This window comes from Hetaerina americana, unplaced genomic scaffold (genome assembly GCF_022747635.1).
Source record: "Hetaerina americana unplaced genomic scaffold, ioHetAmer1.1.p SCAF_24, whole genome shotgun sequence".
Taxonomy (NCBI): domain Eukaryota; kingdom Metazoa; phylum Arthropoda; class Insecta; order Odonata; family Calopterygidae; genus Hetaerina; species Hetaerina americana.
This window is the reverse complement of record NW_027286808.1, coordinates 3,469,644-3,495,829: the sequence shown is the minus strand read 5'-3', so window position 1 is coordinate 3,495,829 and position 26,186 is coordinate 3,469,644.

Genomic DNA, 26,186 nt, shown 5'->3' with positions numbered 1-26,186 from the left:
CCATAGACAATGTCGGCCGTAAGTGGATACACACAAAGAAATAAAGAGTTAAGAGACGTTTCTAAGGGCATAATTTTAGAGTTAACTACACCGATCATGATAAAACATTTATTCTTTTATTTCTTTGTAGTGGATTAAGAATTCAGCAACTAATTGAGCTGCTATTAATTAATAGCTACTTTTATCACTGCCTTTTATTTGCTACTTTTGGTCGCAGGGTTAGGTCCTAGAGTCTAACACTATGAATTCGTTAGATAAACCATTAAGGAGAGGTTTTGGAAGGTGCCAAACAACTATTACATATCGCTTGGACCTCCTCCATCCTTAGCTCTTGCTTTCTAAAATATTTTGTTCTCGAGCTGTAGATACTTCCATAGAATCGCTTTAGCCCGTTCTCTTCCTTCTTTCTCCCCGCAGTCCCAAATTTCTCAACTCCGCAACAGATTTCAGCATCCTATTACCTCTCAGTATCTTCTCTTAATTATTGTTTCCTTTAAATTTTATCCAGTCTTTATTTCTACACCCTTCGGACGGAAACCTTAGTCGTTTTCCTCCCACTCTAATGAAATTATTTAATCCATTCTTTCCTAAGCACACAAATGAAAATCCTCTGATTCGCGATTATCCAAAAGTCTTAAAGTACAGTCCTCCAAAAATATCGCTAAATTCCATGTTAATTCTAGGTAAACCCTGTGTTTCTGAATTTTCTTCGGTGACCTACCATCAGTTCTCTCAACTTTGCAAGTTATTTATTGAATTTTATCCTCATATTAGGTACTTAAAACTAAGATAGTACCCTTACAGCAACACATACAGGGTTCGTCCGGAAAATAAGTGTACTGATTTTTTCCCACCGCTCCAGGCGCGCCCAGCACCGCTCTGACGGGCTGCGATTGGAGGGGGGTATGTTGGCAAGCGACGCTGAAAAAGGCAGTGGCTCTGAGCTGTGGTGTAGTGAGGAGCTCTGTTAACGCGAACCTCCACGCTCGACCCACCTCACGGAACGCGATGCCGAAGTTTTTGGAGCAGCGTTATTCCATCAAATTGGCGGTAAAGCTTGGGAAATCGTCTACCGAAACTGTCGGTATGATTAACCAGGCTTACGGGGAGTCAGCCATGTCCAAAAACATGATCTTTCGGTGGCACAAGATGTTCGTGGAGGGCAGAGAAGAGGTCGACGACGAACCACGGCCTGGACGCCCATCAACGACACTCACCGACGAAAATGTGCGAAAAGTTCGCGATGTACTGAACTCTGATCGTCGTCTTAGTGTTCGGATGATAGCAGAGCAGTGTAATGTGCCAAAAACAATAGTGCACGAGATTATTAGGCACCAATTACAGATGCGAAACATTTGTGCAAAGTTGGTGCCGAAAGTGCTCAGTGATTATCAAAGACTCAATCGTTTGGAAATCGCGACACAACTTGCGGATCACTGCAAAAATGATCCACATTTTTTAGAGAACGTTGTTTCGGGTGACGAGACGTGGATCTTTGAGTACGACCCGGAGTCGAAGAGACAAAGTGCGGAGTGGCACACCCCATCATCACCCCGTCAAAAGAAAGCTCGCATGAGCAAATCTCGGATCAAGGCAATGCTCATTGTCTTTTTTGACAAAAGGGGAGTCGTCCACTACTAATTTGTACCTGAACGACAAACTGTAAATGCTGCATTTTACGTCCAAGTGCTCGACAGGCTTCGAAAACGAGTCGCCCGCGTCCGGCCAGCGATCAAAAACATCTGGCGGCTGCATCACGACAATGCGCCGTCTCACACCGCGCTTGTCGTGTCGGACTTCTTGGCCAAGCACGGCGTGGCAACGCTGCCGCACCCGCCCTACAGCGGTGTATCGCCTATAAGTGTATCGACTCACAAGGGTCCTATTTTGAGGAATATTAGCTTGAGATATGTAAAAGTGTAATAAATTTTTTTCCTGAGCTCAGTACACTTATTTTCCGGACGAACCCTGTATACTATGCTGCTCAATCGTATTAGCGAATAAAAAACTATTTCCAGGCTTCCGCCGACTAATGGGTAGGTTAGTGATTTATATGCATCAGGATAAGTGAAAAAAGTAGAGGTAAAGGATGTTTCATTATGATGGACGAAATTACTATTCTCGATAATTGTTTTACTATAACTCATGAGAAAAATATAATAAAAGTTAATGTTAATCGTATGTGCCAACCAAAACCTACTATAATCAGTAGAATTCCAACAACAATAATGGATGTATAAATGGCAACTATTATAACTGAGTTAAATATATGAGCACTAAGTATGATTTCTGTGTAGAAACCATGCAAACAAATGGAAATTTATCAGCTCTTTTGTAGAGCTTTAAAACTAGTATTTATTAAGTAATAATAAGCGTGAAAAATCGTTAATTTCGTCAACAAAATGATAAAAGGGAAGCAGGATTACCACAACATGGTTCCTACAAATCTTGGCCCAGTTTTACAAAATCCCGTAGCGAGCGCGATAAGAATCTGATTCACGGTAATTGGGATGTGATAGGACAGAAATGTAAACCATACAAACGCTACCTCACTCCTTCGCGAGTAAACACAATGACTCAAAAGAGTCCAATTCGACCAATTTTCTTGCGGAGTCGAGGGTTTTATCGCATCTAAGCTCCTTTTTTTTTAAACTCCACCCTTCTCATGAGCCCATTTTTATTTTTTGACTGCCTCACAGTTTTGTTCCTCACGGCCCAATAAATTACTTCATTTTCCCCACCAGCTTTCTCTCATTTTTTCGTTGGAACCCTACATGCCGCTGCTGCTTCTCCCGGCTGAAGCTAATGTTCCAAAGTAGTGCATCAAAAATATTACGATGCAATCCATTCTCAGGAGCTTCGCAAGTAGACTGAATTCATACACAGATGAATCCGTTGCTGCGGGTCTAACTTAGCGGTATCTATTTGTACTGAATTTAGGACAAACATTTCGTTACTCAGCATAAAATTCATTCGTTTACGACCAGCGTTTTGACGTGAAACGTCACCTTCATGCTATGATGATGTGATAAACTCCGAATGATGGCTTTTTACTTTCATACCCGGGTGGCGCATTGCAAATTTTGTGTGGAATATTCTTAGTGTTTATGTTTTAATTCAACATGAATAGATAGCATATAAAATCATTCAATTTTCTTGCATCAATTGGTCAACGGGAAGAGAAAAATGACAGTATCTCAAGATATTTCATGTTAAATACTATAACCTGATCGCAAAATAAATGTATTTTTAGCTCAGAATACGTATTATCATTCTCTTAACCTTGCGAAAAATCATTTATTACATCATATTTAATCGATTTTTTTCAAAAGAGCATATTTATTCGCACAATGCGTTTTTGAATGAGTGATATTATGGACGGGTATCAAATTTAATAACGGGTTGAATTTTATGTACACATTGAAGTAAGAGAAGGGAGGGTCAGGAGATAACTAATTCACATGCAAGATCCTTAGTTCAAATCAAAATGGTAGAACCTTTAATAAAAATGAATTATTAAGAAGCACCTTTCAGACAGCTTTTTCTCATAACTCTGTCGCTCCATTAGTAATCGACAATTACTTCATACAGACGGACATGAAGAGTGGCAAGTGGTACAAAGACGTAAATTTCACTAAATATTTTTTCCATGTGTACTTGGTAGAAGTTTTCCTTAAAAGAAAAAAGATAATGGAACATCTTTTTAGATTTTGAATATTTACACGTTAACTCTTGAAATCTTCAGGTGCCAACTTAACATGCTGATGAAATACATGTACGTACTTAGAAGGGTTTATAAAATGTACCAACACTTAATATGAAAATGACTTCATTATATAGCGAATCGATTTGCCCACAAATAAACATCCTTTCCTATTCACCACTTTATTTCAGTGTTACTCTTATACTCTCTCAAGCACTGTTACGGAGACGATTTGTATAATACGAAAGAGCAGGTGTACAAATGATTAATAGTTCAAAAAACTTACTGCCTGGTATCTATTTGCTATGCTATGCTGCTCGGTATTTATTTTGAAATAATTTATTTCTTAGATCATTTAAAAATGAGAGTTCAGCAAATATTCATTTGCTCTATATTTTTCAGATATCACCTTAACGGCGTAATTTACGTTATTTTGCTTCATTTCTTATGAATGCAATTTCGAAAGACAATGCAACGAAATTCCATTGATACATGAGAACGAGGAAAGACAACAAGGAAAGCGTGAACACCTTAAAAAATAACGATAATGGCATTATAACCGACACTTTAGAAATAGCAAATATTTCACCTCCTGCTTTACGGATGTTTTTCGGGGAATAGAAAACAAAAAGGAAAATAAGGCTTGCCTAAATATCTGGGAAACGACATAGAACTTCATCAGGGTAACAACAAAAAAAAGCTCACCTTCCTCGACAACCGGTATTATCGTGGAGAGCTCGTGTTTTGTGAAAAAAATAAGGAAGATGAGGAAAAATAAGTCAGTGGGACCGGTTAATATATCAATTGGCATTCTAAAACTGGGTGATACCGCAATAGCTTTGTACCTGAGTAATCTATTCAAAGTAACTTAAAATAATGATACCTTGCCTAATGATTGAAAAAAAAACAAACATTAAATTTTGGAGAAAGACGATAAAATAATAGCCAAGAATTATAGACCGGTAAGCATAAAGTCAGTTATTTGAAAAATAGTTTTGTACCTGAGTAATCCATTCAAAGTTACTTAAAATAGTGACGCCTTGCCTAATAATTGGAAAAAAGCAAACATTAAATTTTGGAGAAAGAGGATACAATAAAAGCCAAGAATTATAGACCGGTAAGCATAACATCAGTTATTTGCAACAAAATGGAAAAAAAGAATCGCTAACTACAACTGGAAATGGTGGACAAGAGATAAATGGCTATTCAAACAACAACATGTGTTTCAGACGGGATACTCTGGCAAAACGCAGATTTTGGGATTAAGCCAATATTTCGGCAGCGCAATAGATGAAGGGAAGGATGTTGATGCGGTAATCGTTGATTTTTCGGCAGCTTTCGACCGAGTTCCTCACGATAGATTATTGTTAAAGTTGAAGTCATTGGTTTCGAGGGTAAAGCAATGGATAAAAAATTATCTTACAGACGAATTTCAAAAAGTAAAAATAGGAAAAGCAATTTCAAACGAGGAGAACATTATAGCAGGAGTTCCATAATGCAGTGTTCTAGGGCCATTACTCTCCCTAATTTACATAAACGATCTACCAAATAATTGACATTCCCAAGTAAGACTCTCAGCCATCTTTTCTGATGCCTGCATTACATACAGACGGTTAGAGCATGTAAATGACCGCGTAATACTACAAAATGACATCGATCGCCTTGGTGACTGGGTTATAAATAATTATACGGGCATTGATGTTAGTAAGAGAATACATGATAGCAGTAGATGATGTGACACGGAAGACATTTAAAGTACTTCATGTAATGAGACGGGAAAACATGTACTGCGCCACTGAATTAAAATGTTGGCGTCAGTAAATAAAAAATTAATTAGCCTTTCGACTGAAAATCAATAAACAATCTTTCAGAAGCCTATTCTCAGACAAGTACACAATTTTGATTTCACTAAATTAGAAAGACTTTTGTCGGTAAAAAATAATACCATTCCCATTCTAATATCCTAGACATAAGATATAGCTGTAGCAAGCAAATTTTAATTCCAGAGAGTGGTAAGTGGTACATTGTCCGCCACCCTTTAAGCTCTTGAGTTATGTATAGGGATGGAAAAAATGTAAGGGACGAGAAAAAATGTAAGATACAAGTACGGTAGGACAAGAGAAAGGAAAAGGTGGCAGAAATTCAGGGACAGAAATAGTGGATGAAGGAGATTTTGAAAGACAGTGTTGAGAGATGCCTTGTTGGGTGAATGATGGCTTAAGAGTGGAAGGGGAAGGAAAAGAATGGTCATTTTGGAAAGCATAAATGAGCCTATGAGAAACTGGAAGCAATGAGAAACTGAGGCATGAAATTGTTTTTCAGCAAAGGTTTTTTTATATAGAGAACAAGGTTTTCAGAAAATGGAGCAATAGTATTTAATGGAAATTCCAAATCGTCCTATTCGATGTCTGTAATAGAAAAAACACCAACTGTCGAATAAAACCGTAAGTTGTTCACTCTTCTTCATCTAGAGGAGCTTAATTACGAAACCAGGATCCACTGCACAAATATCCCTCTTTTTGTATTTCCCCTCAGAAGTAACTTATGTTTTTTTGAAATGAGTTAAACTGTGGAGTTTGGTCGTGACTTTTAAATTCATATAATTCCATTATGAGAATTTATACTCATGAAATGCTTTGTAATATTTTTCAGACCTAATGCAATGGAAGACCTCTTACAGAGAAACTAAACTCACTGATCTTTAACGTCTTATTTTGCTCAAATTAACCTTGATGTTAATACCTCACTAATAATTAGATCTACATGAATTATTTCATTCAGTGTGATATATTTAGTACACTATATATTTTCCTCAACCTTGGATATAGATTTACCTGGTAAAGCATTTTCGAATCTACCTGGGGAAAGACATAAGATGGTGTTAATTACACGTCAACTAGCTTCAATTCCCTATAGTGCTCACTTTCACAATCCTATTAGAGATGAGACTTGATTCACACGCACATGTATCTCTTTTGTCTAGATACATCGTAATGCTCTCCATATCGTTGTGATCAGATAAGTTGTCTCTATATGTATTCATCATCGTTTTCAGTTAAATTGATACCCTCGAGGATTAGGTAACGTCTTCGGGTAAATTCAACCACATTTGTGCATCAGCTGACCCGCCTTTACGCTCCATGGCGGTAGGTTTACAACAGCCTGCCAAACAGTCATCATCTATAAGGGTGGTCGGATTATTCGCGCATAAATGATTCCAACCATCGCATACAGAAAGGAACATGTAGAGAAACAAGGCGTACCGGCATCATCCAATCATACCTCTTAAGAGTAAAACTAAGGAACATGTTATTTTTCAGTCGTAATGAGGCCTTTAAATGCAAAAAGTAATCATTTAAACAAGTGTTTCACATTGCAAAATATTCAACGCATGACTGATATTCCTACATTTCTTAAAGATCTTTACGTAAAGTAATCCACATTACAAAACTTTCTCCTTCATCTTGAAAAGTTGATTGATTTAGGCGGTGCGAGAGTTTCATTTAATGCTCTAAGGTTCAACTCCAAACATCATGTTTCGTCAAGAGAATTCATACCCCTACTTGAGGACCGCAAGGAAAATGTTCCGGTCCTTATTATGGACGTGAAACTGTATGTATAGCATTTAAGAGGGCGTTAATCCTGACGCAAAATTTTCCCTTCCTTTTCCTACAATATTCAACTCACCATAATGCACTTTCTAGTGACGTGAATTACTAATCAATGCGGAATGAACATCAATACCAACTTTTCTTTTATCTTTCTCTGCGTCACTATATGGAAATTGTTTGTAATAGATTATGAAAAAATTCTCATTTTCTACCGAACATACTGTAGCATGTACAGGTTGAGGATTTTGATGGATGAAAACGAGTGTCAATTTAAGGAGGCATCTAAGAATTTATAATAGAGGAGAGGAAATAAAGAGACTGGGAAATAAGTAAAACACGGAGAATGGTGGGGAAAGAAGTAAGTGGCGAAGGCATTCGATTGAGCGGACGGGGCAGAGGGCAAGACCGGATTGTTTTCCTGCGCAAATAATGAGGCCAATAAAATTCTCGTAAAACTACCTTGTCGCTTCTTCATTTCCGACACTACCGTCTTATTTGTCTCAACGGGCACCCTTACGCGAATAATTTGAGGGCTCTAAGGAACGGGACGAAAAAGGAAAGGAGAGAGTTGGAAGAAAAGAAGAAATATTGTTGGGGAAGAGGTAAGGGGGAATTGAAATTAAAAACCGTAACTTAATAAGTAATAAGATGTAGTGGATGAAAAATAGCCAAAATACTTTATATTACAATCATTATAAATGAGTATACTACATTCAAACACCGTTAAAAAGTTGATGTATACTCGGTTAAGCAAGATATGTAATAGTTACTCGATTTTTTCACTTTTTACTACCTCATACTTTTAATAATATTTTATTTTGTTAAAGGAAACATATTTTCAGGATGAATTAATGTCACGTAAAATGGATTATAATAAGGTAAAATAAATGCTAAAGAGAAGATTGCGCATCTTTCAACATGATTTAAATATGTTAGTATTTATCGAATTATCTTTACATTCACTAGCAAGGAGAAAGACACAATCTCACTTCAGAGTTAGAGAACGTAGACGTTTATACCAATAGAGTTTATGCCACCAGCGGTGAACTTAGAATGTATTGCTTATGCGATGTTTACTCTCTACTTAACATCCATGCGTAAGGATTTCTTTTCAATTATTATTAATCTACAATCAGTATCCGAATTCAGTAGGGATGAGTTAATAAACAATAGAAAAATTAGTGTAAAAATATGTTAGGAATTTTAGTCATCAGCTATAAATATGGAAAATATTACACTTCCTAAATATGTAATCCAAATGAAGAAAATGAAAGGAATTTCATTTTATAAAATGCCTTCCGTCAGTTATGAAGGCAAAATTTCAGGCATTCTTATGTCAATTGAAGCGTCATTTTATTGCTCAAAATAATTTATGACTTTTTATTAAGCTAGCGGGTATTACTGGTGAGTCACGTTTTCGGATGTAATCAGACAACTTTATCCCAAGCATTGTACCTTTACTTGGGCTAAATAATGATAAACTTTAAAAACGAATAGACGAGAGCTATCGAAAAAACTTTTTAAAGTTTTTTCGATAGCTCTCGTATTACTCCCAAAAACGAATATTTAAATATTTGAATTTTCTACCATTTAATAAATCAACAGCTACGTATATAATTTTCCTTCCTTAACTTTTATCATTTTAATGTTCAAAGATTCAATGACTTCTGATGATAGGTATTACTACCGATTTTTAAAATCTTTTATAGGTTGATATTTACTGCAATTTAACATACATTTTAGTGAATTTGATAATTTAAAATTCTGCAAACGGAAAAAGTCGAGTAAAATTCCTCATTTTTACAAGGTCGCCGAACGGGAGTTTTCGAAATGAGATCCTCAGCCCCTTCAATCCAAATCACTTCCAATCTATCACCATCACCTCATCTCTACTTCGCTGTAGAGCAAGATGAAAAGGAAGAACCGGTCCCCGTGAGAAGACGAGAAAGATTCGCTCGTTATGGCTGCTAGAAGTCATGGCAGTCGGTCGTTATTATCCATCCGTTTCCTTTTAGCAGGAGCTCATAAAGGGGCCATTCGTTTTCTCAGTGAGATTGCTATCCTACTTGGGACTTTGAGGAAACGCAACCGATGCATCACGGAACGGGACTGAGATAACAGTCACTTGACGCAACAAGCAGGGCCAACTGAAGAGAAAGACAAACAGCCAATCAATTAACTCAACTTGGAATAAGTGTTTCTGTGAACGGTTAGACGCGCAAATCGGTCAATGAAATGCAAAAAAAAAAGAAGAATGAAGCGCTATATCATACGAAGAAAACCAAAAGAAATGTCCACCTCAGTGCGAGAAAAGCAATAAGCATTGTTATAAAATTTATATTTTTCTTTGCACTATAAACTTATGCACTTTTGTTTCTCCGTATCAAATTAATCTCTATTATAGGTTTCCGGACGATTATTTAAATAAAAATGCACTAAGAGATGTAATGGTTAAATAAAAAAGACCTGCTGATGAATAAATAATATTCCAAAGACTGAGTTTGGCCAATCCATAAAATTTTGAATTGATACTGATTGAATACTGGTTTCTTTTAATAGCTTATCAGAAGAAAAATTATAAATAATATACCGATTGCGTATCAAGGCTTTACAATGAATGTGAGATAATACAAGAAGAAAGGATTAGTAAGCTCAAAGCCTATTGGTACTTTAATACCAAAATACTTGAATCTATATGATAAACCCGTGAAATGCCTCAATGCCTCGCGACCTAATATTTCTACTTCAGTAATTAATTTAATTTGCAAATATGAATACTTAAATGATTAAATATTAATCGTAGTGTTGTCCTCTCTTTGTGAAATAATAGCAGTAGATATATAAATGAATTCAGGGTTAATAGATAAAATAAATATTATTGCTGGTAAGTATTTAAATAACTTCTAGGTAGTGGGGAGGGGACGGGAAAAATGGGCCACTTAATTTAATCATACACAATTAATAATCCGTACTTGAAGTTATATCAAGTTTTACATTTTAGTTTCGTATTCTTAATTTTAGACTTTATATTATCACGGATTGTACGAGGCTTATAATTATTCTCATAAAGAGTTTGTATACCTCTACTCTGAGAAATGCACTGAGAAAATGTAATCAATAAAACCTGTTTTATGGGTAACTAAACATATACCCAAAGCTAAACAATGGATTTGTAAGTCAGGCTTGATTTTGAAATTCATCGGAGGGGTTTCCTGATTCCTAAACAATTCAAACGAAGGTATATTAAAATAATAACATTCAAAAGTAAAAGTTATAAAACTCTGAAGACATAAATGTGTACTTAATTCTTTTAAAAGTATGTGGACACACCATTATACGAAATATCCAGTAATCTTGATTTAATGTTGGTCAAAAGAGCAAAAGAAATATCTTTACTACGTGTTTATTGATATACAATTCACTGAGACAAGAGTATGATAGATAACCTTCTCGAAACTCTTGTTATATCTCCAACTACTGTATGCGAAAAAAACATCAAAAAATTCTCGGAATTCATGATAACTTCAGACTAATAAAACTTGTCCAACATGCAACATAGTTTTCCAAGCCCTTACATTCCACTTCATAAATATCAATAAAAACGTGAAATATAAAACAGACTGTGGGCAAGGTAATTTTTTAGCATACAAAGCGCACACGAAAAGTGCTTGATCTAGAAATGCCTTTTAAAGAGCGAAAGACACAAAACTGTAAGATATGCCTTAACGTATTTCTCCTAACAGCCTAAGTCTCACCAATGCGGATTTCCAGTACCTCTGCAACCATTTTACTTTCCATTATATACATATCCTTTCTTGAATCTTCAGTCCTTTGGCAATGTCTTTGGATAGATTCTTGGACCATTCATAGGTTTACGGAGTGAACCAAAAGGGGAAAATATAGGGAAAACGCAGAAGTGGTAATAGTTCACTCAAACTCAGTAAAAAAACCCTCTAAAGAGCAATCCAAAACTCTTTTGTCGCGTATAAAATAAGAATAATTGGGCCACCATTACTTTAAATGAATAGAGAGCTAATACTCCGTTAATGGCGCCGGCTATGGGATATCAAAAAATGAGAGAGAAAAAACATTAGGAAAATGTAATCAAACTATCTACGCAGTTGATATAGATAAACTACCCACGAGTATACACCAGCAAATACTATTGTTATACGAAGTTTACACTAAAATTTAAGCATGAACGTCTGGACGTACTCGTAGCAGTAATGAGGAGAGGGTTTGGCCAAATCACTTAACAAGGTCGTGTTAAAAGATTCAAATATTACATGTATGTAGAAGAATGAGAATAAAATTAACAAAAAATAAAATTCTCCTTCGGATCAAGCCTTGAATTCTATCCAAGGTTACCAACTATTATATAAAAATCATCCCCGGCGAAAATAAAATGAAATCTTGGATATTGATATGTCCTTAAGTTGAAAACTCTATTTTTCGGTAGATGATCTGTCATGAAAATTGATATTTTCATTCTAAAAACTTGTAAAAAAACCCATACTCAGCAGTCATGGTTGGAAAATGTAGTATTAGACGAGTAATATTTTCTCAAGATAAAAGTATAGACAGAACATCTAATGGTTTATCAATATTAACGATCTCAGAATATTTCACATGACGCTGGCGGAGAAGGCAGAGGCTTATTTAGGGTGAGAACAGGTGTAGAGAGGCCGAAATTAGGCCAATTATCGCTTTAGCAGTATTAAAATTTTACATAAAATCAATTTAGAATGTTTTGCGGGTGTTTTTTCTGTTCTGTGGACTATTACGAAGCGTTAAAGACATTAGTGGATGAAGTTATCGCATGCATTGCAGACAGAATAGCCAGAAGAAATTGAATAATAATATAAACCCCAGACTGAACATGAAGGAAATTCGGATGGAAGATTTTGATGAGTGGCGATATACGGCAATTTAGTTGGGATTAACTACACTAGAGCTTGTGCTTTTTTTGGTATGCGCATATAAAATGTTGAGAGGCCATGGGGAGATTGACAGAAAGTGGGGTGTTAAGCATTTGGGTCAGTAGCTGTTAACCCTTTTCCAATAAGACCATTCAAACATTTTTATGTTAAGGGATGAAATAAAAATATATCCTGGGAAAATGAATGTAATGAGAATTAAAAAATGTAATCGCAATGAAAAGGCATAAACTATAGTAATAGGAACAAATAATAGAACTTGACAATTTCAGACGACATTAGGCGTATTCGAAATGGGAGAAGATTAAAAATTGCAAATGAAAGCATTAACGATGTATACAGAACTGATAGCCAAATCTAACATTAAATATTAAAGGTTGGAGAGGAATTGGCATTGGCAGAAAATGAGTCATGGTACATAAGCCTAATCTTTGAAAACAAAGGGCATGATTAGGAGAAAATTGAACGAAAAGTGAAATAGTTCGAAGATGAGAAATTGCTGCTGAAGAATAACCTAAAAATGCAAAAGAATTGGATGAATGAGATATCACATGCAATTGACTTGTGATATAGTAACTGTAGATGCTTTAAGTTGTGATGGCAGAGAGAGGAGAGTAAGTTAAGTTAGGCACGGCATGATAGCGGGAGTGGAAAATGTTAGACACATTAATTTGATGCAATCAAACCAAGAACACATATAATATCAAAGTCACTAAAACGCATTAAGTGTATTTAGAACTCGATTTGTTAATGAATAAAGTTTATTAAATTAAATAAACACTTGAATCATTCAAAACATTAGATGGATTAGGAAGGCTTAAGGTACTTTGATTATATTACCTAAGTCGTACTTCGATAAATACCATGGCGTAGGAAAAACATTGAGGAATATACATGCATCACCATGTCTATAGTCAAATCTATAGTCTATTTTTATAAGATTTATGTAAAGAAAAAATATAGAAGCAAACCCGTATGTTTACGACACCGCAATTCTTCAGATAGAAATGGAATGAAGAAGAAGAAAATTATGGTGGTTTAGACTTGTGGTGAACGATAGAGACGATCAGGAAAAAGGAATAGGAAAAACCGATTGACGGGAGGGGAGAATGAACGACTGTGAAGTTAATGGGGATGAATGGCCGAGAGGGCGGGAAGAGAGGAAGTAATGGGGGCCGAGGACAGGGAAAGAGGGAAGAAGTGGTGTTAGGCTTGGCGGTAGTTTGTGAGCTAAGGGGCACCTGTTGGCAGGGGATTTTGGGAGGGGGGAGTTGGAAAGAGGGGGGAACTGTAAGGTAGTTTCGGGAGGGGGATTGAGGGGGGAAGTTCGTTATCCGGCAGGGGACGAGACGGGTCGGAACCTGCGCGGAGGGATCGCAGTGAGAAGAAAGGCTGGTCGGTCGCCGGAGGAAGACGAGTGGGATGGCTGGGAGGGGGAATAGAGGAATGGGAAGTAATGAGAGCGTTATCGTGGGAAGAAATTTGCGAGAGAAGCGGTGGATGGAGTGAGGGGAGAGCGGAGAGGGAGGAGGGACACGCACCGAAACGAAGTACACGACTGAAGCAGTACAAGACTATGTGGTTACAAGTAGAGTACACAGGGAGGGAGAAGAGAGGATAATAAAGAGAGCGAAATAACGCAACATTCCTTAATCTACGTGACGCAGAACGTAAAATTTCTTCATATTCAAAAACAATCCCACGAAAAAACAAACACTAAAATAACTAATAGAAATAGTGAAACCATTAATTTGACCAGTGGCGCTAAACCATTTAAAGAAACATTTGCTATACCATACATCTTTTTTATTTGCCTTTTGAGCAAACATTTTCCTCATCATAAGCGACATAAAACCGCAACTTCTAAGAATATAACCAATGCTCTGCTTTATGTCTATTTCTCTAAATTATTTAGAGTACGACCTGATAAACTTCAAACTATAAATGTGTAATTATGAAGGAGAATCTGATAACTACGATGGGCAACAGCACAATCTTCTATTTTTGGTGCAACCAAAGTCTAAGCAATTCATGTTTATATTATTATTAATTCGACAAGAGGAGAATGCATGCCACACACATTACAGTCTATGCCCAAATATTGAACAACTTTACTAATTAAATTTTCTGCTGTAGCAATTATTTCAATAAACACAGCTGTATGAATTTTTTGATTCGTATGACTGCACTTTCAATTATGTTAACTTTCAAATCGTTGTTAATGAACTGTTGACATTCATTAAAACTTTCGTTTTAATAAATGTCAACATTTATGAAGGGTATAAATAGGTTGCAATTTTATTGTAGTTGAATAAATTGATATTTTCACGTTATAGTTTCGGGTGGAACTTTTGTGCATTCGCCAGAATGAAATGGAAGAAATTAATGTTAATAGATGGCTTTCTTTGTAACGCTTTATATTTTGCCAGTGAGGTCCACTATTATAAGTTGAGATCAATTTAAAAATCTGTTCCAATTAATGTATCCTGTTCTTAGCTTAAATACCATGAATTTTATTGTGGTCAAATTTAATTCAAAATCATAGAAAAAACTGTTATTGATGAAAAAGGCCAAAACACTGAACGAGAAGCTAGTAAATATAGAGTGATGACAGAAGGGGTTTACACAAACTACACCTTTGAAAATTAAAATTTCGCATTGGAAGCAAAAGTCAAATATTTAATTTTATAGCTATAGTAGTGAAAGCCGTAAATACAAATAATTCATTGCTTTTACCTTTAGGGGTAAAAATATGGCGAGTGTATGGGGAGATTTTGCGACTGATTAGATGTAATTACGATCAAGGAAAAATGACGGACTTTGTCATGTAAAGGAAATAAAATTTGGATACCAATGCCAATGCGACAATACCTTCCGGTATCAATTTATGTGATTATTCAAAGACTTTAATTCATATTTCTTAATTTTTGGAAGATGACGTGATAAAAACGTGAGTAAAGTTTGGAATATTTTATTTCTTATGCAGTAAACGATGAAATACTTGAAAAACGTTAAAATGTCACAACATTTATAGTATCACCGGGTGACTCTATTCAGTGTGATGCCTAATATTTCAAAAACGTAAAATTTCACTAAAAGAAACTAAATATGATACTAGATGATAGATTATATATTGATACTGAATAAAAATGAGATACTTCTGCACTTTAAAGAACTGACTAAAGCTTTAAATTAGTTTTTCATTATTTATAATTAAGGCAACAATTATTTTGGTGTTTTGTATATAGTATATATCATAATATACAATATGTTCCAGGTCTGAGGATCGATAGATATTATGTATTTATATAAACAATGATTCTTCGTATAATACGCAAATTAAGAAAATGTTATATCTAAAAGTAATTTAAAAAGTATATGTGAATTACTGCAGCTTGGGCGCATTTGAGTCCATTCAATATTAGCAATTCATGCAAACCTGTTTGACAAGAAATTTTTGACGAGAAATCTTACGGGGCTTAAATATTGTAAGTTAAGCATTTTATGATAATTTAAATAAAAAATATTTGAATAACTTTTTTCATTATTTGTTGGCATTTCAACCGCGATACACTGTTGATTTCAAGTGAAGTTTCATCTTCAAGTAACATACGAATGCAACAATTCCAGAGTGTAAAAATCATTCCCCTTCACCGGGATTCGAACACGGATCCCTCAATGTCAGGTCGAGTCCTTCAGCCAATTAAGCTATCGAGGCTTAACATCTGAAATTTTGGGGGCTTTAAACGAACAAGATGTTGTGACGAAATACTGTGTGCAATGTCACAGGCATTCGTAGTCGTGCGCGACGCGCTACAGTCCACGAGGTTAAAGCCAACTTGTTGTTTATACCTTAACAAATTCCAAAGAAACTGCAGAAGATGCCGCAACAGTAACTTTTAACGGAGCCATCAAAAACAATGCCAGAGTTTAAGAGGACGCCTTGATAGCTTAACTGGCTAAAAAACTCGACCGGACATTGAGGGATCCGGGTTCGAATCCCTGTCAAGGTGAATGTTTTTTACACTCTGAAACTGATGCATTGGTATGTTACTTGAAGATGAAACTTCACTTTAAATCAAAAATGTATCGCGGTTGAAATGCCAACAAATAATGAAAATAAGTTAGCCAAATATTTTTTGTATTTAAATTATCATAAAATGCTTACCTTAAGTTACTGTTGCGGCATCTGCCACAGTTTCTTTCAAGTAACATACTTTACAAGTTATTTTCTAAGCCTACAAATAATGCCGTGCGTAGTAATTTCAGTTAAAAATTACATCTTATACGTCGTCTTAACTCAATATCAATTAACTTAATTAGTTCAATATTTTTCAAATTTTGTTAAGCAAACCTACGGGAAAATTATACATTTCCATAACTTTCCACCAACTTGATTAGAATTATTGAAACTACGAAAATATCGTCGTAACTTTTGTGATGTAGGGTAAAGAACAGTATTTTTCAAATAAAATGTCAATATAATTTTATTCCTATGTTTGACATGCATTGATTAAGAGCAAATTTAATCAAAATTATTGAAATATAACTGATTTAACGCAGTGTTTGATGGAAAGGCTTTCGATTATCAATCTGGAAATTTAAAATCGGATTACCAATACGAAATTTCCAATTTCAAATGTTAGAACTTTCACGAATGCCATGCATGATTTCATTTTAGACTAAGCATACAGTGCAATGTGGATTGAATTTTATTCCCACATAACTAACATTCAAACATTATTTCCTGAAACCCTGAAAATTCTGACTTAACACAATCCGGATTATACTGTACTGAAGAAATTACGAGAGCATCATTTCATATGCAAATTTGAACAATAAAACATTTATGCATATAGCCCATGATTATCTCATTAAAAAATACCTATTATCCAAGAAAATTGAATTGAATTATTCAATAAAGCCATTCAGCATTTAACACCCTAAAAATCGCTATTTTACAGGCTATTAATCCTATGGAGTGCATATACAATATTAACCAAGCGTAAATAAGTTGAATGGATGCATTAAATATTTTTAGGAAAATAAAATAGAAGGATTATCAGATTCAGAAGAAGAAAATTAAAATGATCACAGCGTTGTTTACTGCAAAAACTTGTGAAGACTTCTTGTGATGAAAGAAGACACTTTGCTTTTCCACGCAGAATTCCATGTGGAAACGCAAAGTGTCTGCTTACACCATGAAGGATTTCCACCATGTTAGGACTAAAACTTCGTCATTTGTGAAGACTTATTTTTAGTTCGAGGGGAAATAATCAACAGAAGCAGTAAAACGAGATAAATAAAACAACAAATACAAGGAGAACGCAAGAATAAGTAAAACGGCCATCGAGAATCCATTTGAAGCCAGATGCTAGACAAAATTGTGACCAAAATTTACGCTATTGAAAATTGACCCATTAGTGGCAAAAAATTATGCAGGAAAACCGCATTATTTAACTGAGAAAATTAAAAGGCAACAGGGATGTCGGAAGTCGGATATGGGAAGGGTGAGGGGGATTTAGAGGCAACAAACAGCAGAGTGAAGGAGATATGCATCGAATAAAGAGAGTTATTAACGAAGGGAAAGGAAGGATGCTGAGATGGAATACTTTTCGCCCCGAGGCACAGAAGGACTCGAGGAGTGCGCTTGAAAGACGCCTTTGGAATCAGCTTGGGAGAGCTCTCCTTCTTTCTACCGAGAAAGGAAGTAGAAGGAATGAAGGGCAACGGAGTGGGTGGCAGGACTCACCTTGTATGGGAGATGTAAAGATGAGAGGGGGAGTGAGAGGAGGAGGAAAGCAAATGGCGTCCAGAGGAGACGGAGGTGGTTTAAGTCGGGGTCTGGTGAAGAAAGAGGGTGGAAAAGTCGATCGGGAGTTTTGGGAGTTAAGGGATGGAGGGAGGTGGAGTGATGGTAACCCTGGGGATAAGGATTTTGGAAGAAGACTAACACGGGCACATACACACGCACACGTTCTCGTCGCCGCATCTTTACATGCAGGAATTGGAGGAGGGAAGAGAACACCCCATCCAGTAACCCTGATATCCCCTCCCCTACTGTTCGGTTCCCATCCCTTCCCCAGCCCTACCCCCTCTTCCCACCCATGCCATTAAAAGGGAGATGATGCTCTCCCTCTCCTCATGGAGATGTGGCTTCCACAAAATAAGACGCCCGAGTTTATTGAGGTGCCCGTGCCCTCGAGAGGCAGATAAAGGAGGGTGGGGCGAAAGGCTGAGGGGTAGAAGGTGGGAGAAAACGCACGAGAAAAGTGGAACGGGGGAAGGGGAGGGTGAAAGAGACGAAGGGGTGCGGGGAAGAAGAGAGGTGCACGGCATGCCGAAGAGACAGCGAGAGAAGAGTGAGGGGCGGCGGGGGTGAAGGCAAGAACTTCGCGGGAGTGGAAGTGGGGAGGGCAGCCGAGGGCATGTTACGAGGCGAACAAGGGGCGAGAGCACGAAAGATGCGAAAGGAAATCGGCTTCTCCCACCCCCCCTCCCCCTAGCCCCTTACAAACTCCTCGCTCGACTCTCTGCTCCTCCTCGATTGAGTAGGCGGGGGGTTAAAGAAAACTTGCATGCCCGGGAGAGGGAGAGAGAGGGGATTTACTCTGTTCAGGAACCACGCAACCGAAGAACATGAAAACTTGGCTTCCTGGAAACCAATGGTCTTCTTAGTACTTTTTCCTGCAATCTTCTGCAAACGAGACGGACTTTTTATGTTCCCTGTATGAAAAGGTGGACGCCGATCCTCTTTTTGTACTCGTTGCGCGGCAACCAATCCTTATCGTAGGGCTGCGAAAAAGCGTGAATGACCCACATTGGTGCTCCACCAAGACTCGAGACCATTTTCTTTCCCTTACTCGAGGGGATTACGATCAAAGAATTAGGTCGTAATTGCTCGGTTTAAAATACGTCCGGTATTCCTCTCGGTCAATCAATGTAAAGCGTAAGTACATAATTGAATTGGATGGATAATAATTTCTGAAGTAATTCCTCAGTATTAGGAAGTGTTGGCGATGGCCAGTGTTAGTGAAGTGGGGTGTAACAAAGTGAGAAGTAACAAAAATAACTGACTGACCAGAGACTCTGGTACAATAAAAGTACCAGAGACATGATCCCGGGTGTTTTAGAAGATGTCATGTCATACTAATATCGAAGTTCGATATTAGTATATTATCGTTTTTCGATACAAAAATCCGGGAACACTACTCTGCTAGTAGTCTTCTAATGCTGTAATTGTGAATTTCAAAGGAAAAAATATTTTGCCTACGGGGAGTTTCAATCAAATAAGCGACCAAGAGGTTGATTAACCTATTAGTTGAACTCCCCCGGCATTGACTTTTGATACCATAAGATATTACAAAGGTTGCACCTAAACTAGTCAACATCTTTGAATGTCAAATATTCCTTAAACTACATTTAATGCATGTTAAAATCATGCGTATCTTTAAGAAGATTACTGATTTACATCAATACATTGAAACTCCGTATTTAACATCGTCAACAACAAAGTTAATGATATTGGTTTGTACTATCCTATCCGCAAAACTGGTGCATAAATGTTGGGCTTCAATCGTGATGCCACCAAATACTACCTGAGCTGGATACTTGAAAAAAACGAAGGCTGATGTCCCTAAAAAGTATGAGAAGAGAGTCTAGAGTACCGCCAGGGCGTGTGCCAAACGGATGAGGGAAAGTGAGGAACAACGATTCATCACAAGAGTATACAACTCAAACAAGGAAAGGTGAGTTTATATTTGGAGGGGTAGACCAAGGCAGCCAAGAAATTGAAGAGGAAGCGATAAAGGAAGGGAAGGTGGAAGAAGAGCGAGAGAAAGATATTTCAGGGTGAAAACATTTAATCGAAAAGTTGGAATTGACTTCTTCGGATCTCATCTCCATGAATTATCCAAGGTTTTCCGTAGTGGATTAGCCCTTCAATCAAATATGTCCAAATATCTGTCTCTCCTGAAACGAATCAAATTTAAATCTCACCGAGAATTTTCCTCATTATAGTCTTGATGATAAAATTTAAAATATTTGTGATGGATTTCGGGAAAAAAATAACCAACTTTTCAAATTAAAGTGTATCTCTCAGAAAATTCGAGGTTAAAAGGTACAGGTTGAGTGCAATTCACGCCCTCACGTCCCGCATTGTGCATTTCGGCAATAAAACATAGTTTATCTAGTTTATGACGTAAATAAGTGGAAGTGGTAATTGACCTTTCAAATATAAGGTCTTGGTACCTTTGTAAAAGTAATTAATCAAACTGATTAACTGAGAGATTTTTTTACCATTTGTCACTCTTAAGTCAGTGATAGAAATTTTCTCTTTATTTAAATATGAGACTATTTAATCATCCTTAATTAATAATATTATAAGTACTTGGAAAAAATAGCGAAATTATTTTTCTACGGCTATTTTAACTCGTATAAACATCCAAATCTAATAGTTCATTAAATAAAAGATAAATATTCACCACCAGCTACAGAAGTATTTCCCCTACAATCTAAATGAAAGTTGTGAATTTAACTTCCAGATTCAATTCTTTTTTTGGTTCAGAGATTAAGGTGAAATCATGTTTCTATTTCACAACGAGAAAACAAAGTATAGATGTGATTAAATTAAATTTCGTCGTTAATGTTATTGATATTACGCCAATTATTGATTTTTTATATGGAAAAGAGGTCGCGATCGACGAGAGGAAGCCAGAATTTGATCAAGATACCGACGACATTAATAATTAAGAGATTGCAACGGTAAAATCGGTTTACATCTGATGCACCGCGAAAAGTAAATCATGATAAATCACTTCACAGAATATCGTTTATGAAATCAAGCAGTCCCACCAAAGGCAAAGTCATGATGAAAGAAGGAAACTTAATATCATTTCTATGAAACTGGTGGGATTTTGGGATGGCAGAAAGGAATAATGAGCGGTAACCAATCGCTGAAGATTATTAACGTTGACAATTTTTTTCATCAAAAGAATTGCTCATTAAAATAATTAAAATTATTATCTAATCCGTTTCCATTGGAATATATATTTTTCAATCATAATTCATGGATTTTAAAAATTGCTACCTCCAATGTTATATTAAATCTGGCAACGTTTATGGAGATTTTCTGCTTCACGGACATTTTTGAGGTAATATGCGCACACTAATTAAACACGGGCTCATGCATAAAGACGACTCTCGTGTACAACGGCAGTTAAAAAAATAACTCCACTCGCCACCCAATTTCGGCGACTTTGGCGCTCATTACCTTTCGGGCACTGGAACGCCAAAAATATTTGGCAAAAGGCAAGAATGACGACGGGAATGCTTCGAAGAATTAAAAAAAAAACTAGGCTGCGCGAGGAGGAAGCCTCTTTCTACCCTCGCGCGGAGTAGGAAGAGAAAAATCGGCGGCGGGATTATGATGCACGCCTGACGAGCAAAAAACAAAAGCGTACCTCCGCGAACACTAGATTACGACACGAGCTCAATCACGGCGGACGGATGAAATCGGCTCCGCGAAAGCCAGCAGCGGCCTGATAAACCGAAGTTCGACGTGCTCACGGACGAGACGGCGGAGACGGGATGAAATTAACGCCGGGGGAAGTGACGAGAGGGAGGGGAAGGAAAGACTCCGGAAAAAAATGATCCAAGATCGGAAAAAACCTCGAGCGTACAGAATTATGAAGAGGACACTGAGGGTAAAATTCAGCTATGTGAACAACTAGGATCCAAAGCTGCGTGCCAAGAGGAGAACACGATGGTAAAAAGGTGAGTTGCTATCCCTTCGAGATCGGTCCTTGATTAAAAACCAAAGGATATGGTTGAATGTGCAAGAGCGTGTTTCGAAGGGGCAAAAAAATATTAAAATTCAGCATCCAGAAGAGAGAATTGGAAGCGATTGAAGAAGAGGCGGAACGTGAGTGCACATTCGTGAGATAAAAATATCCGAAATCAAAATTGATCATAAAACTAGAAAATGAATTAGGTGTCTTTTTTATGGTGGCGCAGCCGTCTAACGGTAGTATCCGCAGGCTTTGGCGCCGTAAAATACTCCCCTTCGTCAACGCACGCACACAATAAAAAAATATACCCATCGATCTGTGAATTTTCCTTAGGCATGAAAAGTATCAGCTGAAGGGAATTTCATTAGTTCGGGGCTCTTGCGCGAGTACAGAAATAGAAAGAAATAAGATGGACGTGGCTGTGGAGAAATAAGTATATCAGGGCCAAGAGAAAACGAGGAAAGAAAGGAAGAAAAATATTGAGACAGTGTTGTAGGGACATTTGTGAGCACTAATACGAGGGTGAGGTGAAATGTTCTCGACCTGTCGCAGAGATAAAATCAGCGAACATTTATGAGTCCTGCCTGGGTGCACGTATCATTAGTTTGTAAGACAGTGTTTCGACTTGTTCTCTCAAGTAGTTGGTTTACACATACAGCTAGCTACCTGTATTGTTGCAGTACGCGTCTTTCGTGTTTTTCGTTAACGTGGAAAAACTCGAATCTATTGCGGCCATAAAATGTTTCGTTTTGCATTCATTAACATCTTAGGATTTTCATCCAAAGTTGACGAAAGCATACGGGAATTGCGCTCCTTCAATGTAAACCGTTAAAAAAGGGATTGGCTGAATTTAAACGTGGTCGCACATCCCTCGAAGATGACCCAAGTGAAGAACGGCCAAAAACCGCAAACACGCCGGAAACCATCGAAAAGGAACACGATATCGTATTAGAAGATAGGCTATTGAAGGTTGATGAGATATATAAGGTCATGGGGATATCGGAAGAAAGGGAGCGAAACATCTTGCACAACGATTTAGGGCGAAATCTCTGCGCAAGGAGGGTGCAGCATTTGCTGAATACCGATGGAAAGAAAATGCGCAAATGAATTTTGCAGCAATGTTTGGACCGATACAAGAGAGATCCGACCGATTTTGTGCGGCGATTTGTCACCATGGATGAGGCATGGTTCTAATACTACACGCCAGAAACGAAACAGCAGTCGAAGCAGTGGGTGGGAGCCGATGGTTCAACGCCAAAGGAAGCGAAGCCGATCGCGTCTGCAGGAAAGGTCATGGTCAGTGTGTTTTGGCATGCAAAATGAATCCTGTTAATTGATTACCTTGAAAAAGTCAAAACCAGGACAGACGAATATTACTCTAATCTTCTTGACCAGCTGAATGAAATAATTCGCCTTGCTCGAAGTAAAAAAATCATCTTTTTTTGCCAGGATAACCTGCCGTCACCTGCTCACAAAGGTGCGTTTGCGATGCGAAAACTACGGGATGGTGCTTGGTCATCCCCACTTTCCTCCTAATTTAGCACCCTGACTTCCATCTGTTCCCAAACTTGAAAAAATTTTACTCTGGGAAGCGCTTCGCGTCCAATGAACAAATTGAGAGGGACATACAGGTATATGGATATTTTCGCAGCCATCCAGACTCTCACTTCCGGGAAGGAATACTGATGTTGGAGAAACGCTGGACCAAGTGTGATGAAGTCAAGGGAGATTATGTAGAAAGATAAATAATTTGCTAACTGAAAATCGTCGTATTTCATTGTCAGACCGAGAACTTTTCACTTCACCGTCTTATTGCTGTTCTGCACTAGAACGATAATATCCCATATGTACTCATATGTGCATATAGGAGCTTAAGGTGCTAATCAACGAGGAAAATGTTTTCAGTCAATTAATATCGATTTATAAGCGGGGATACCAACCATTTAATCATATAGCCTTTAGGGCATGCAGTCAATATATTCAAATCGGATCGATAGAATGACTTTATCTACAAATATTGGGAAACTAAGAAAATGTTCATCTTCTCATTTTCATGATTTGAATTAACGTACTCGAGCGTATAAGCTTACGGTTTAAGGTTATTTTCATCATATGCATACTTTCATGTCAACTCATGCAACTCACAATCATTAAAAAAAGAGCACAAAAAAAGTAATTTTTTGGTTTTAGGGCCAAATTAGCAAGGTTTTTCGAATCAGAGTGAATAATATCACCAACTCAACATTTCCACACTGCATAGATGAAATTAAGTTTTGTTGTACTCAAAATTGAAAGCATTCAAAATTATTTCGGACGTTCAAATCTATTTCAAAATTGTACCTAAAAAAGTGAGTTCAAAATATATAATTTCATAAGTAGAAATTCATTTTACTCTTGCATTGCTTTTATTACACAATGTTAAGTTTGAAAGGAGAGATCCAGAATTCAGTTAACGATAGGCTCTTTAGATACAAAAATAAAAATGAGTATAATTTAGTCACAAAAGTTCAGGTTCTCAATAGAGTTAGGAAATAAACTGACATTATTACTAATATATACGACTTTGCTGATAAGGGTTGATAGCAACAAGATACTATATTTTGGAAGATACGTACGTATGTAGTCATAATCAAAGTGCAAGAAATACCTGCCTGCCATTGGAGGAGGAAGTACCTTTAAGGAAGTTTGATAAAGCTGACTCGGTTTTCAAAACTTTCCAAAGCATGAATTCCATACGGATCTGGTTAGCAGATCCTGAAAAGGACGCTTCAGTTGCTACTCCCAAAAAACTTAGTTTTAAAGTCTCGTGGGCTTTAGCTTTATCATCAAAGTTCACTGCCACCACACGGTGGATAACTCGAATACTTTTAATAGTCATTTTAAATTTTTTACCGCATATTGATCTCAAAAATCACATCATGACAAATTAGTTAAATAATTCCTAGTCTCTTTCAAAAATTGGAAATGTACTTGTCACCACAAGATGTAATCAAAACATTTTTACACCTTCTCATATAGAATAAGACTAATCCACAACTGGAATGATTGAAAAAATTCAAAAATATTCTTCAATTGGTAGTTTATAGTCATGCTATGGGGTTATTCCTTTGCGATAAATTTCTCAGAATAGGGACTTGATTGAAAGGAAGTATACGTTAACACCGTCACACTCAACTGTTTTAGTAAACTAAACTATTACTTTTAAGGGCTATAAGAGGGATAGAATTCTTTCGGCGATAACATTAAAACTTTCAATAAACCAGAAAATAAAACATTGTACTCTTGCTGATTCAGAGGTCTTAATTATTTGGCGAGTGCCGGGCGGGCTACTTTGCTTTGAAATTAAATTCGTAGATATTAATTAAGGTTTATTAATTATCAAAATATTTATTCAACTTGAATAAAAATCCTGTCCGAGACCTTCTTTTTTCTACTGCAGAAGATATAAATCGGGAAGAATATTGTACAATTATTGTAAGAGAATTATGCGTGAAAAAGTTAAACTATATCTGCAGTAAGAAGAGGTCATTTCCTGGGTCAGCAAACGACCGTAAGCCGAGCCAAAATTCAAAGAAAGATACAAGATAATGGAGATTACTTCTGATTAGGTGCTTCTCCATTACTGCCATGAGATCTAACTCCGTTGGATTAGAGCTCACTTCACGAACTACATTAATTTTGTTTCAAATAATTAATATTCTTGATTTCCATTATACTTAATTTAGTTTTGACTGTACAAAGAAAATACAGAGTAATCTCTTTCATGAGAAGATTTTTATCCTTTTTCGCCTCTCATTCTGTAACTCTTCTCCAATTTTTCTTGAGTTTACATGGATATATTTCCAGAATTAATTAAATTTTATACATAAATAACGTCTACATCATAACAACTAATCATGACTCCTGAAACATTACGCCAGATATCAATTAGCATAACTATGATACTATTTTCATCCAAGATATCGAATTATTTCCTCAAAGAAATTCGTGTCGTCACATTTTGCAAACTGTGTGGAGGAGACAAAATGTCGACCGTACGTGGAGAACGAGGCAATAAAACCGACGAAATAGAGACTTACATAAGTAATGCACACATTTAAAAACTAACCGAATTCTTGTAGTCTGTCGACCCTGCGGAAATGCATTT